Source organism: Macaca thibetana, chromosome 6 (genome assembly GCF_024542745.1).
Source record: "Macaca thibetana thibetana isolate TM-01 chromosome 6, ASM2454274v1, whole genome shotgun sequence".
Lineage (NCBI taxonomy): Eukaryota > Metazoa > Chordata > Mammalia > Primates > Cercopithecidae > Macaca > Macaca thibetana.
In genome coordinates, this window is record NC_065583.1 from 50597980 (window position 1) to 50613716 (window position 15737).

At 39.4% G+C, this 15737-nt stretch overlaps 1 protein-coding gene and 1 pseudogene across 1 annotated transcript in view; both read right to left on the reverse strand.

Moving 5' to 3' along the window:
* The window catches only part of CDC42SE2 (CDC42 small effector 2), a 1077748-nt gene that overhangs the window by 306095 nt on the left and 755916 nt on the right, over positions 1-15737 (reverse strand). The window lies entirely within an intron of this gene.
* The window catches only part of LOC126955980 (SURP and G-patch domain-containing protein 1-like), a 187727-nt pseudogene that overhangs the window by 104934 nt on the left and 67056 nt on the right, over positions 1-15737 (reverse strand).

Here is a 15737-nt window from a genome sequence, read left to right on the forward strand (position 1 = left end):
ATACAGGCTTTGGAAATGAGAGGCTACAATTTTATCACAGCCTCCTGGACAGAAGATGTGTTGTTAGAACTGCACAAAGCTGGGGCCTAACCCTTAGATCTCTGCATAAAACAAGGACTTTGAAATATCAGTCTCTCTTGGAAAGGGGAGAAGAAAGCTGCCCAGTATTTCAATAAAGCTGCAAAAAAGCTTTTATGTGGTTTGGGATCTGTATAGAAAAAAGGCTCCAGTGATAATTCTGAGCCTTATATGCCTATACTATGCCCAGGTTTAGTCAGAATTTATAGTTCTCATGTGGTGTGGGAGTCCTGAGCCAATAAATTAATATAAAAACCAATCCTAGATTAGTGAACTCTCTGAAGCATCTGGAAGAAATGATTGTAAAACACTTTTGAGGAGATATTTTTATGAAAGATACATAAAGCTCTTATTTTAAAAAAGTTTATAGTTGAGTTCCCAGTAAAAAATTACAAACCACATGAGATACTTTGGATATTTGTCCCCTTCAAACTGCATTTTGAAATGTGATCCCCAATGTTGGAAGTGGGGCCTAATGGGAGGTGTTTGGGTTATGGGAGTGGATCCCTCATGAATGGCTTGGTGCCCTCCTCTTGGTAATGAGTGAGTTCTCACTCTATTAGTTTATGTGAGAGCTTGTTGTTTAAAAGAGCCTGGCACCTCCTCCTCTTTCTCTTGCTCCCTCTTCCACCATGTGACATGCCAGCTCCTTTTCCCTTCTGCCATGACTAAAAATTTCCTGAGACCTCACCAGAAGCCGAGCAGATGCAGGCGCCATGCTTACTGTATGGCCTGAAGGAGGTGAGCCAAATAACCCTCTTTCTTTATAAATTGCTCAGTCTCAGGTATTCCTTTATAGTGATGCAAATGGACTAAGAAACCATATGAAATAAATAAGCATGTTTTATATGATTATTGGTATACAAATAAATTGAAGTAAAGGGTAAGAAAATAAATATCATGAAAAATAGAAAATAAATATTGTGAAAAATAACTAGATAGATCTTTTTTGGGGGGAAACGGGAATAGGGCCTCATTCTGTTGCCCAGGCTGAAGTGCAGTTGCGTGATTACAGCTTATAGCATCCTCAATCTCCAAAGGCTCAGATGATCCTCATGCCTCAGTCCCTTGAGTAGCTGGGACTACAGGTGCACACCACCACACCCAGCTAATTTTTGTATTTTTAGTAGAGACAGGGTTTTGCCATGTTGGTCAGGCTGGTCTTGAACTCCTGGACTCAAGTGATCCACATGCCTTGGCCTCCCAAAATTCTGGGATTATAGGCATGAGCCACCATGCCTGGCCTTAGCTAGATCTTTTAGAAATAAAAATATATAGTCATAGGAATGAAAAATGCAATAATTTGGATTAAAGAGCAGATTAGATGTAACATCAGAGAGGGCTAAGGAAACTAAATAGACTATAGCATTTAGGGTTGAAGAGGAAAAAAAAAATGAATGAGAAATGTGAGAGTAGAGTGAGAAGATCCAGAAAGAGGTGACAGAAATAAGGAAGAAGCATTATTCAAAGTAATGATTGACAATTTCTCAAAATTGATGAAAGATATGAAATCTTAGCTTGAATAAACACAACTAATTCTGTGTAAAATAAAAAATAAACTCATGCTTTGATGTATCAGAGAAACTGGAGAACACCAATGACAAGATGAAAAATCTTAAAAGCAATGAGAGAGAAACAACAGATTATTTATAAAGTAATGGCAATTTGACAGACTATCAATACTCAGAAACAGTAGAGGCTAGACAGTAATGAAATAATATCTTCAAAAGACTGAAGGGAGATAACTGTTAACCTATCTAAAATATCATATAAGAATAAAGTGAAAATAAAGCTATTTTTAGATGAAATCTGAAAGCCTTTACTGCTCACTAACTCTAAAAAAAATAATAAATTCACTGACCCTAACAAAAAATAACTCTTAAGTGGGGCACTGAGTACACAAGGAAGAAGTGGGATGTAAAATGCAAAGTAAATATTAAGTGGAATCACTTAAAATTTTTGATATTTGACTAATTTTGAAATATAAAAATAGCAATTTAGGCCAGGCACAGTGGCTTACGCCTGTAATCCCAGCACTTTGGGAGGCCGAGGAGGATGGATCACTTGAGGTCAGGAGTTCAAGACAAGTCTGGTCAGCATGGTGAGACCCTGACTCTACTAAAAATACAAAAATTAGCCAGGTGTGGTGGGGGGTTCCTGCAGTCCCAGCTGCTTGAGGGGCTGAGGCAGGAGAATCAGTTGATCCCAGTGGCGGAGGTTGCAACGAGCCAAGATTGCACCACTGCACTCCAGCCTGGGCAACAGAGCAAGACTCCATCTCAAAAAAAAATTAATATGGTCTAACCTAGTACTAATAAGTATTGACCCTAAATAACAATAATAATGATGACTTTTGGAGGATTTAAAAATAAAGTGGAACTAAAATACAAATTGTCTATAACAATTACATGCAAGAGGAGAGGTCTCTTGATTGCAGTTAAAACTTTCTTAAGTCTTTATAGTTTTTGATAGATGGTATGCTTTGTTAAATGAAGTATGTATGTAAACTTTAGGAATATCAGCAACTAAATAGAAAGAGAATATGCAATTTTTAAAGCAGAAAAGGATAAAAATGGCAATGAGAGAGACAAAGGAAAAAACCCTCAATTAAAGTGATAGAAGGCAAAAAGAAGAAAAAGAAGCAAAGACAACAATGCTAGATACAAACCAGAAAAGTGTTGATAGGAATATTCTAATATAATGATATTCACAGATTGGATTTATCAATTAAAGAACAGAAACTGAGACTGATTTATATGATATCTAGCTATATGCCATTTATAAGAGGCACAACTGTAATGACACAAAAGTTTGAGAGTGAAGAGATGAAAAAAGGCATATTTGGAAAAATCAAACCATGACTAATGTGGTAGAGCAATATTAATTTCACACCAAACAACTTTCAGGCAATCTATATCAGAGATTGTGGAGATAGAATTAATTTACAGCTGGAAAGGAAAACCATTATGTTTATCTCTGGGGATGACTGGGTGTCTGGTTTTTGACTTTTGGTCAAGATAAGGGCAGTGGAATTTGTGATGTGTCGTTTAAGGTCCAAAACTCCTATAGCAACTCTCAAGGTCAGTTTCTTTCTTTTTTTTTTTATTATTATACTTTAAGTTCTAGGGTACATGTGCATAATATGCAGGTTTGTTACATATGTATACTTGTGCCATGTTGGTGTGCTGCACCCATCAACTCGTCAGCACCCATCAACTTGTCATTTACATCAGGTATAACTCCCAATGCAATCCCTCCTCCCTCCCCCCTCCCCATAATAGGCCCCGGTGTGTGATGTTCCCCTTCCCGAGTCCAAGTAATCTCATTGTTCAGTTCCCACCTATGAGGGAGAACATGCGGTGTTTGGTTTTCTGTTCTTGCGATAGTTTGCTGAGAATGATGGTTTCCAGCTACATCCATGTCCCTACAAAGGACACAAACTCATCCTTTTTTATGGCTGCATAGTATTCCATGGTGTATATGTGCCACATTTTCTTAATCCAGTCTGTCACTGATGGACATTTGGGTTGATTCCAAGTCTTTGCTATTGTGAATAGTGCCACAATGAACATACATGTGCATGTGTCTTTATAGCAGCATGATTTATAATCCTTTGGGTATATACCCAGTAATGGGATGGCTGGGTCATATGGTACATCTAGTTCTAGATCCTTGAGGAATCGCCATACTGTTTTCCATAATGGTTGAACTAGTTTACAATCCCACCAACAGTGTAAAAGTGTTCCTATTTCTCCACATCCTCTCCAGCACCTGTTGTTTCCTGACTTTTTAATGATCGCCATTCTAACTGGTGTGAGATGGTATCTCATTGTGGTTTTGATTTGCATTTCTCTGATGGCCAGTGATGATGAGCATTTTTTCATGTGTCTGTTGGCTGTACGCATGTCTTCTTTTGAGAAATGTCTGTTTATATCCCTTGCCCACTTTTTGATGGGGTTGTTTGTTTTTTTCTTGTAAATTTGTTTGAGTTCTTTGTAGGTTCTGGATATTAGCCCTTTGTCAGATGAGTAGATTGCAAAAATTTTCTCCCATTCTGTAGGTTGCCTGTTCACTCTGATGGTAGTTTCTTTTGCTGTGCAGAAGCTCTTTAGTTTAATTAGATCCCATTTGTCAATTCTGGCTTTTGTTGCTGTTGGTTTTGGTGTTTTAGACATGAAGTCCTTGCCCATGCCTATGTCCTGAATGGTATTACCTAGGTTTTCTTCTAGGGTTTTTTATGGTATTAAGTCTAACATTTAAGTCTCTAATCCATCTTGAATTAATTTTCGTATAAGGAGTAAGGAAATGATCCAGTTTCAGCTTTCTACTTATGGCTAGCCAATTTTCCCAGCACCATTTATTAAATAGGGAATCTTTTCCCCATTTCTTGTTTTTCTCAGGTTTGTCAAAGATCAGATGGCTGTAGATGTGTGGTATTATTTCTGAGGACTCTGTTCTGTTCCATTGGTCTATCTCTCTGTTTTGGTGGCAGTACCATGCTGTTTTGATTACTGTAGCCTTGTAGTATAGTTTGAAGTCAGGTAGCGTGATGCTTCCAGCTTTGTTCTTTTGACTTAGGATTGTCTTGGCAATGCGGGCTCTTTTGTGGTTCCATATGAAATTTAAAGCAGTTTTTTCCAATTCTGTGAAGAAACTCATTGGTAGCTTGTTGGGGATGACGTTGAATCTATAAATTACCTTGGGCAGTATGGCCATTTTCACGATATTGATTCTTCCTATCCATGAGCATGGTAGAGCTATTTATGACAAACCCACAGCCAATATCATACTGAATGGGCAAAAACTGGAAGCATTCCCTTTGAAAACTGGCACAAGACAGGGATGCCCTCTCTCACCACTCCTATTCAACACAGTGTTGGAAGTTCTGGCTAGGGCAATCAGGCAAGAGAAAGAAATCAAGGGTATTCAGTTAGGAAAAGAAGAAGTCAAATTGTCCCTGTTTGCAGATGACATGATTGTATATTTAGAAAACCCCATAATCTCAGCCCAAAATCTCCTTAAGCAGATAAGCAACTTCAGCAAAGTCTCAGGATACAAAATTAATGTGCAAAAATCACATGCATTCTTATACATCAGTAACAGACAAACAGAGAGCCAAATCATGAATGAACTTCCATTCACAATTGCTTCAAAGAGAATAAAATACCTAGAAATCCAACTTACAAGGGATGTAAAGGACCTCTTCAAGGAGAACTACAAACCACTGCTCAGTGAAATAAAAGAGGACACAAACAAATCAAGGTCAGTTTCTTTACCAATGAATTCCAGCTAGCTTAACTGTTGTGACAAGCTGGTTTGATTGTGGCCAGAAGGGCATAAAGCCTCCCTACTGAAAACTTCTCTTTGAGTTCTTCTGAAACTAAAATTCCTTGCACACATCTTGGTGGTTAAAGTTGGGCCCTGGGGAGGTTGCCTGCAATCACTTTCTCTTGCTACACTGTGTTCTTTGTCTTTAAAAGCCTTACAGGCATATACAGATGCTCCTCAATTTATGATAGGGTTATGTCCCAATAAACCTATTTTAAGTTGAAAATATTGTATGTTGAAAATGCATTTACTATACCTAACCTACCGAACATCATAGCTTAGTCTAGCCTACCTTAAATGTGCTCAGAACAGTTACTAATGCCTAGAGTAGGGCAAAATAATATGAAGCCTATTTTATAAGAAAGTGTTAAAAATCTCATGTAACTTACTAAATACTGTATTGAAACTAAGAAACAAAAAGTAAGAAACAGAATACTGTATTGAAAGTAAGAAACTTACTAATGCCTACAGTTGGGCAAAATAATCTAATATGAAACCTTTTTGTAAGAAAGTGTTAAAAATCTAATGCAACTTATTAAATACTGTATTGAAAGTAAGAAATGGCATTTGTGTACTCAAATACAGTTTCTATTGAATGTGTATCACTTTCACACCATCCATAAAGTAAAAGAAAATCTTAAGTTGAACCATTGTAAGTCAGGAGCCATCTATATTCTGGGAAGTTTGGTGAGTCCTTTCAAACATCCAAACTGGAGCAAACTTTACAGAGATAGAAAGGGTCAAAATATAATGAAAAAATAATATTTTACCTGGATGATATAGCAATTCTCAACCAATATGTGCCTAGAAACATAATCTTAAAATACACAAGGCAAAAATATAGAAGAATTACTCAGGATAAATCCATAATCACTCCCCCTAGAAACTGTTAAATCAAGTACATTAAAATTAGTTTACATAATTACACGGCGGAGTTGCATACATGTTTGCCAATAATCTGTGTTCCCTTTCTCTTTTCTTTTCTTTCTTTTTCTTTGTTTTTCTTTTTCTTTTCTTTCTTTCTCTTTTTTTCCTTCCTTGCTTCCTTCTTTCCTTTCCTCTCCTCTCCTCTTTTCTCTTTTTTCTTTTCTTTTTTTTTCCCTTCTTTCATATGGTGTCTCACTCTGTTGCCCAGGCTGGAGTGTAGTGGCATGATCTCGGCTCACTGCAACCTCCAGTTCCTGGATTCAAGTGATTCTCTTGCCTTAGCCTCCCTAAGTAGCTGGGATTACAGGCATATGCCACCACACCTGGCCAATTTTTATATTTTTGGTAGAGACGGGATTTCACCATGTTGGCCAGGCTGGTCTCGAACTCCTGACCTCAGGTGATCCGTCAGTCTTGGCCTCCCAAAGTCTCGGGATTACGGGCGTGAGTAGTGTAGGGTTGTGGCCGGGAAAATTATGTAGTTTTTCTGCTCCTGTGTTCACTTCTTGTGACTGTATCTGCTTCCACAGCCAAGGCATGGGAAGATGTTAAAAAAAAAAAAAAAAAAAAGCAACATATATTTCCCCCATGCTCTTGGGACCCAAGTTCTGTCCAGAGAGAAGAGCTCTCTTCCCTTAGAGTTTTAGGTGCTTGCACAGCTGCCACTGTCTCTATGTCTGTTGCTACAGGGGATTGCCTGGGGGCAGCAATAAGAGAGAACAGAAAAGAACACCCCAAGGGATTTTCTTCACGCTGATCCTGAAAGCCTCCCTTTTCTGCTTTTTGGACCAGAATGAGAGGACTTCTCTTGCAGCTCTTTCTATTTGCACCTAGTGTGGAGTTCTGGGTTTTGGGATGCTTTTGAATCTAAGGCCAGAAAATAGCGGGAGAGGAGGACAAAACTCACCAGTGGATTGATCTCACATTGAGTTCTGTTTTGTTTCTCAAACCAGTCTGCTATTATTTACTTTTTACAGTCCCCAGACAACTGCTCTCTGCCTTCTATGCAGGGTTTTTAGTTGCTTCATTGAATGAGGCAGGGTGCAGTGTGCTTACTTCATCTTAACTGCAACTACCCACTGGAATAATTATCGTTTAATTGAAAATCAGTGGTTTTACATTTTGTTCTTCCAGAGTACATTTAACACGAGCCCAAGGCATCTCTTCTTTCCTTAGCTTTTTCCATCTTCCATCAGGAATAAACATGAGATGAATTTTAAAAATTTCCTAACTACACATATTCTTTCTCTTGTATATGGGCACAAGATACTAGAAGGAGAGGAAATCGCTACGTCAGTGAACATGCATGTACTTCAAGACCTATTTGGAGTTTCCAACAAAAGATTTCTTCACTCATTGCACCTAGGCTTTCAACTGGAAAAAGAACAGCCTGAAATGCATTAGAGCTGCATGTTTCTCATGTGAAACTTCATTTCCTGGCAGCCTCTTTCTGAAGAGACCAAGCAACATCCTGTGTTGCTCTGAAAGCATGGGGCAGCCACCCTAGGTTGTCAACCCAGCTAGGCTCCATTTCAAAGACTGAGTACAATGCTAGTTCAGCACTTAGCAATTAACATTGCACAGACCACATGGCTGACCTTTATTTTGAAAGTGTTTTTACAGTTTCAGAATGTATCTAGAGAAAGAGCTTATAATATATTCTTCAGTTAAAAGCAACAAAGAGAAAACTTGCTTCTCATTTCCAACAGGGCATGACTCTTGTGTATAAAAAATTCAAAATTCAAAGAACAACTATAAGGCATTTTTCATATGTACACAACCACAATAAAAACACTGTCTTGAATTCAGCACAGCATAATTTCTTGAGAACAAAGAGTCATAATTATCACCATCACCACTACCACCACAACAAGGCAGGGGGCCAAGGAAGGGGAAGATAGAGAGAGAGACAGAGAGAGAGAGAGAGAGAGAGAGAGAGAGAGAGAGAGAAAGAGAATATAATTTAGTTGATTGGGCCCTCATGGTTTGAGAAATGATCATTAATTGCAGTTTGTTCTTAAAACAGTAGATGGCTCCTTAGACCTGAAATAGTTGAGGATGATATTTTTGTAAGGACAGTGTAGAAATATAATTCAAATAGGGAAATCTGGTGCTGGGTCATTTTACTAGAAAAGGAATCTATTGTACATTATGAGGTCAGGCAGTCAGAAATGTGCTATCCAAACTTCCCAGAATTGGTGTTGAGGGTGAATCAATGATAAGGAGTCATAAAATCCAATTTTGTTATCCTTTCGCTGTGGGATCTAGCATACCATTTTTGGGATTCTTGCCATGGGTGCAATTGTTTGTAGGGTTAGGAGATGCGTCAGTAAGTGCAAAACTCACTAGCCGTAACAGATGAAACAGGAAGAATTGCCACTGAATGCGATATTTTGAAAGAGTTGGAGTTACTTTCTGTTTTGGGAATGAGAAAGAAGAGTATAGAATTTGGCAATATTAACAAGACAAAACTTCCTCATGACACCATAGATTTATTCTAAATAAAAATGGAGAGGCTGAACAGAGATCTTTGGTTTTAATGCAAATGCCAGAGAATTACTTTGTAACAGAAGCTTGGGAAGCACTAGTTTGTAACCTTTTTGATGAGGGAATCAATATACTTGGAAGTGAAAGATCCATGCACACTTAGAAATAAGCAGTTGGGTCTCTGGAAGAACAGGAATGGGAAGTTGGGTCTACAGTCAAAGCAACATGAATGTCCTGCCCTTAACTTGACTCATTTAGCCGTTGTCCATCTGCTTCTCTCTATTTTGATAACAAAATAGATCCTCTGTTCTAATTTTTTAAATCTTCCTCCTAACTTCTGCTTACTCATAGTTTTATTTCCCTTGTAATTTCTGCTTGAACAATGGTCTGTCGTGGTTTTCTTGCTCAATTTCTACATTAGATCATCTCACTTCTGCTTCCTTTTGTTGACCTCACCTTTCTTTTATTTCCTTGGTTAAAATTCCTGAGGAAGAGAAATTGATGAGCTGATCTCAATTCTTGTCCCAGGACTCCTAGGGTACATTGTATTTTGTTGGCAATTTTTGGTTTAACATTCTTTTGGGTCAGGTGTCCTCCCATATATCTGTCAAGGCTGGAAAGTACATAAGGCATGTTTGCATAAGTCCAGCTTCTTCTGCATGGTGAGGGACAGGGCAGAGGACCTAGAACCAGAAATTGGTTTATTTAGAACTAGGGTGACCACATGTCCAAGTTTTTCTGGAAGATTCACAATTTAAATATGTTGTCTTGCATCCATTGTAGTTTAGTATTTGTCTCAGGCTTTTCATTTTTTAATAAAATTTAAACAATTAATACTTGTGGTGGTGGACATGGATATACATTGCCCAAATCTACCTTTCAGGAAGGATTTGCTTTCTAGTTGGTGGAATGCAGTCAACAGACACCTCCAGCTGTCAGCTTCTTTGGGATTTGCTTGAGCTGCAGTGAACTGCATCATCCAAGGTCATATCTTTTCCAAGGCAGCCTGTGTCTGGTGACTGACTGAGGTGGGGGAATAAACTCCTGACCATTTCACCCTAATGGGGGCTTTCCCTGTATTAGTTTGTTTTCATACTGCTATAAAGAAGTACCAGAAACCAGGTTACTCATAAGAAAAGAAGTTTAATTGACTCACAGCTCCACAGACTATAAAGGAAGCGTGGCTTGGGAAGCCCCAGGAAACTCACAATCACGGCTGGTGTTGACTGCCTGTAGCTTTTCCAGGTGCATGGAGAAAGCTTCTCATGGATCTAAAATTCTGGGGTCTGGAGGACGGTGACCCTCTTCTTGCAGCTCCATGAGGCAGTGCCCCAGTGGAGACTCTGAGTTGGGGCTCCAACCACACATTTCCCCTGCACATTGCCCTAGTAGAGGTTCTCCATGAGAGCTTTGCCCCTGCAGCAGACTTCTGCCTGGACATGCAAGCATCTCCATACATCCTCTGAAATCTAGGTGGAGGCTCCCAAACCTCAACTCTTGCCCTCTGCATACCTGGAAGCAGCTGCACACGTGGAAGCAGCGCAAGCTGATAGCTTACATGCCCTGGAACAGTGGCCTGAGACATATTTGGGAACCTTTTAGCCATAGCTGGAGCTGGAGCAACTGGGATTCAGGGAGCAGTGTTCTGAGGTTACACAGGGCAGCAGGGCCCTGGGCTTAGTCCACAAAACCATTCTTCCCTCCTAGGCCTCTGGGGGGAGGTAGGGCCTGCCATGAAGGTCTCTGAAATGCCTTTGAGGCATTTTTCCCAGTGTCTTGGCTATTAACATTCAGCTCCTCTTTATGCAATTTTTTGCAGCTGGCTTGAATTTTTCTCCAGAAGATGGGTTTTTCTTTTCTACCACATGGTCAGGCTGCAAATTTTCTAAACTTTTATGCTATGCTTTTCTTTAAAATATGAGTTCTAGTTTCAGTTCATCTCTTTGCTCATGCATATGACCAAATGCTGTCAGAAGCAGCCAGGATACTTCTTGAATGCTTTGCTGCTTAGAAATTTCTTCTGCCAGATACCCTCAATCAATCACTTTCAGGTTCAAAATTCCATGGATCCCTAGGGTGGGGTACAATGCTGCCAGTCTCTTTGCTAATGCATAACAAAAGTGACTTTTGCTCCAGTTCTCAGTAAGTTCCTCATCTTCATTTGAGACCCCCTCAGCCTGGACTTCATTGTCCATATCACTATCAGCATTTTTTGGTCACAACAATTTAGCAAGTCTCTAGGAAGTTCCAAACTTTCCCTCATCTTTCTGTCTTCTTCTGAGCTCTCCAAACTGTTCCAACCTCTGCCCATTACCCAGTTCCAAAGCTGCTTCCACATTTTCAGTTATCTTTATAGCAATGCCTCACTCCCAGTAACAATTTTCTGTATTAGTCCACTCTCTCATTGCTATAAAGAAATGGCTGAAACTGAGTAATTTTTAAGAAAAGAGGTTTAATGGACCACAGCTCTGCAAGCTGTACAGGAAGCATGCCTGGGGAGGCCTCAGGAAACTCACAATCATGACAGAAGGTGAAGGGGAAGCAGGCATGTCTTACCTGGCTGGAGAAGGAGGAAGAGAGAGAAGCAGGGGTGCTTTGCACTTTTAAACAAGCAGATCTTGTGATAACTCACTCAATACCACAAGAACAGCAAGGAGAAAATCTGCCCCCATGATCTCCCACCAGGCCTCTCCAATACTGGGGATTACAATTCAACGTGAGATTTGGGCAGGGACACAAATCCGAACCATATCAGTGCTGCATTCTGACTGGTAATATTTGTTCCAGAGATCTTTACAATGTTGACCAAGCCTTTGTCAGGCCTGCATCACAGTTCAACTTCTGCCTGATTTGCTCTCTCAACCCTTCCTTCATAGGTATTGATCCCTCCTAAACATCTTATACCCCAAACTCTATCTCAGTATCTACTTCTAGAAAATCTAACTGGTGGTGGTTGCTAGCAAGAGTTATCTGAAAAAACCAGATGGGGTTTTGAAACTGGATGACTCACTGCCTGTCTGGTAAAGAGGACCCCATACTGGTGGTGAGTGGGGCACAGATAGCCCATGGTACTTGCTACAACTTATCAGTGGTGAATTGGGAAGGTTTGTCAGAAGGGAATGCACTTGCAGATGCAATGAATCAAGTATTTAAGAGTTATGGATAAATTCTGCAGATATAAGGAAAAATTGATTGCTTGCTTATTGCTAAGAACCACAGATGCTCTTCAGGAAGAAAAGGAATCATGGAGTGTAAGTAATACACCCGTGAAAGCCAGGTGTCAAAGCCAGGATGCCTCTTCAGGTGCATACAAAAAGCTCTCATTTCCCAGAAAGGCAAGGCAAACAAAGCTGAGGGCCAAGCTGGGACTTAGTAATAGTCTGATTGCTGAGCTTCAAAGAAGATTAAATGCCCTATCAAGGCAGGTATGTTATGCCAAGGTCAGGCCTCTGTTTTGGAAGACCTCAGAACCTGACCTGTAGGATGGAGATATCTGGGTGACTGTTCTCAAAGATTTTGACTCCCCAGACCCTTTTGAACCTTTTGGATCTACAGAAGAGGTCCTTCCCTTTCTAGTAAAAGCTAACACCCCCCTATGTTAGAAAACAATGTGAAGTCTTCTCTTTTGAAAGACAAAGAAGATCTGCCCCTGTCAGGATCTGCCCCTACCTGCCTTTCTAGCCACTGAATCTTTAATTCAAGTCTCAGTACACCTCAGCTAAGGATGTGCTGGGACTGATAAAGGAGGAAATGGACATATCTCAAAGGAGCTGCAAGACCTAGGTAATATGTACCAGGAAGAACCTGGGGAACATATATAGGCCTGGATTTGACAGGTGCTTGATCAAGGGAACAGAACATAAAATTGGATAGGAAAGAGTTTATTGATTTGGAAGTACTCTCCCCAGATCGAAGTTCGATATCCCGGCAAAGTCCCCAGAGATGGTGAAAACTTGCCATTAGGATACATGGAAAAAGCGATGGCCCATGCTGAACAAAGATGAAATGCCGTGACTTCTGTGGCTGATGACAGAGGAAGAGATCAGGAGACTCAGGAAAATGGGCATGCTGGAGTGGGGGTACTGGAAGACTCAGCAGAATGATTATGTTTCATATCTTTGTTGTAGCACCCAAGAATATGACTGATTTAAAAAATTGTGATAAAATAGCATAAGTTTATCATTTTAATCATTTGTAAGTTTACAGTTCAGTGGCAATAAGGACATTCATATTGTTCTGTAACCATCACCATCATCCATCTCCAGAACTTTTTAAAAAGCTTCCTAAACTGGAACTTTGTATCCATTAAACAATAATTCACCATTCTCTTTTTCACCCCTAGCCCCTGAAAATCATCCTTCCACCCCTGTCTCTATGAATTTGACTGCTCTAATTTGATTACCTCATAAGAGTGGAATAATATAATATTTGTCCTTTTGTGACTGGATTCTTTCAGTCAGCATAGTATCATTAAGATTCATCCATGTTGTAGCACATGTCAAAATTTCCTCCCTTTTTAAGGCTGAATAATATTTCATTCCATGTACACACCACAGTTTGTTGCCCATTGATCTACCGATGGACACTTGGATTGTTTCCACCTTTTGGCTTTTGTGAATAAGGCTTCTATGAACGTGGGTGTACAAATATCTGTTTGAGGCCCTGCTTTCGATTACTTTGGGCATATACTCAGAAATGGAATGGCTAGATCATATGGTAATTTTGTTTTTAAATTTTTTTCAATTGTGGTAAAATATATGTAACACCTAATTTATTATCTTAATCACTTTTAAATGTATAGTTCACTGATATTAAATACATTCATAATGTTGTGCAACTGTCACCACCATCCATCTTCATAACTCTTTTCATCTTCTAAAACTGAACTCTATACCCATTAACAATAACTTCCCATTCCTTCAGCCTAGTTCTTGGCAACCACCCTTCTGCTTTCTGTCTCTAAGATTTTGGCTACTCTAAGTACGTCATATAAGTGAAGTCATGCAGTATTTGTCTTTTTGTGACTGGTTTATTGCACTCAACATAATGTCCTCAAGGTTCATCCATGTTGTAGCATGTGTCAAAATTTCCTTCCTTTTTAAGGCTGAATAATAATCCATTATATGTACACACACCACAGTTTTCTTATCCATTCATCCACTGATAGACATTTGGGTTGCTTCTACATTTAGGTTATTGTGAATAATGTTCTGTGAATATGAGTATACAAATATCTGTTTGAGACTTGCTTTTAATTCTTTGAAAATTGATAGATCATATAGTTCTATTTTTAATTTCTTGTGGAACCACCATACTTTTTTCCTATAGTGGCTGTACCATTTTGCATTCCCAGTAACAGTGTATAAGTGTTCTAATTTCTCCATATCCTTGCCAATATGTACTATTTTCTGTTATTTTATTTTTTTTGAGACAGTCTTGTTCTGTCACCCAGGCTGGAGTGCAGTGGCATGATCTTAGCTCACTGCAGCCTCTGCCTCCCAGGTTCAAGTGATTCTCCTGCCTCAGCATTCTGGTAGCTGAGATTGCAGGCATGGGCCACCACATGCAGCTAATTTTTTAATATTTTTGGAAGAAAGACAGGGTTTCACTAGGTTGGCCAGGCTAGTCTGGAACTGCTGACCTCAAGTGATCTGCCTGCCTCGGCCTCCCAAAATGCTGGGATTACAGGTGTGAGCCCTGGTGCCTGGCCTCTTTTCTGTGTTTTGATAGTAGTTATCCTAATGGGTGTGAGGTGATATTTCATAATAGTTTTGATCTGCATTTGTCTAATGATTAGTGATGTTGAATTTCTTTTCATGTGCTTTTTGGCTATTTGTGTATGGAGAAATATCTATTCAAGCCCTTTGCTTATTTTAAGTCCTTTGCCTATTTGCAAATGTTTTTGGGTGTTTGTTGTTGAGTTGAAGGAGTTCTCCATATATTATAGATATTAATTATCTTATTGGATATACGATTTGCAAATATTTTCTTCCATTATGTGGGTTGCCGTTTCTACTCTGCTGATACTGTCATTTGATGCATATAATGTAAACATTCTCATGAAATCCAATTTATCTATTTTTCATTTGTTGCCTGTGCCTTTTGTGTCATATCCAAGAAATTGTTGCCAAAGTCAATGTTGTGGAGGTTTTGTTGTATGCCTCTTTCTAAGAGTTTTATAGTTTTAGGTCTAATTAGGTTTTTCATCCACTTTGGGTTTTTGTATATCATGTTAGATGTGTCCTACAACATATTTTGCACGTAGTTATTCAGTTTCCTCAGTACCATTTGTTGAAGAGACTGCCTTTTCCCCACTGAATGATTGTGGTACCCTCGTCAAAAATTACTTGACCATTGTGATGGTTAATACTGAGTGTCAACTTGATTGGATTGAAGGATACAAAGTATTGATCCTGGGTGTGTCTGTGAGGGTGTTGCCAAAGGAGATTAACATTTGAGTCAGTGGGCCGGGAAAGGCAGATCCACCCTTAATCTCGGTGGGCACAATCTAATCAGCTGCCAGCATGGTTAGAATATAAGGAGGCAGAAAAATGTGAAAAGAAACTGGCCTAGCCTCTCAGTCTACATCTTTCTCTTGTGCTGTATGCTTCCTGCCCTCAAACATCGGACTCCAGGTTCTTCAGTTTTAGTACTCAGACTGGCTCTCCTTGCTCCTCAGCCTGCAGACAGCCTATTGTGGGACCTGGTGATCATGTGAGTTACTTCTTAATACACTTCCCTTTCTCTATATACCTATTCCATTAGTTCTGTCCCTCTAGAGAACCTTGACTAATGCAGATTTTGGCACCAGGAATGGCTTTAGAGGAACAGAATATTACGGATGGAGTTCTTTCTTGGTTTTGGGGTTTCTGAAGTTGGCTGCTTAATGATTAGATCCCAAAATGCTAAGGACTTTA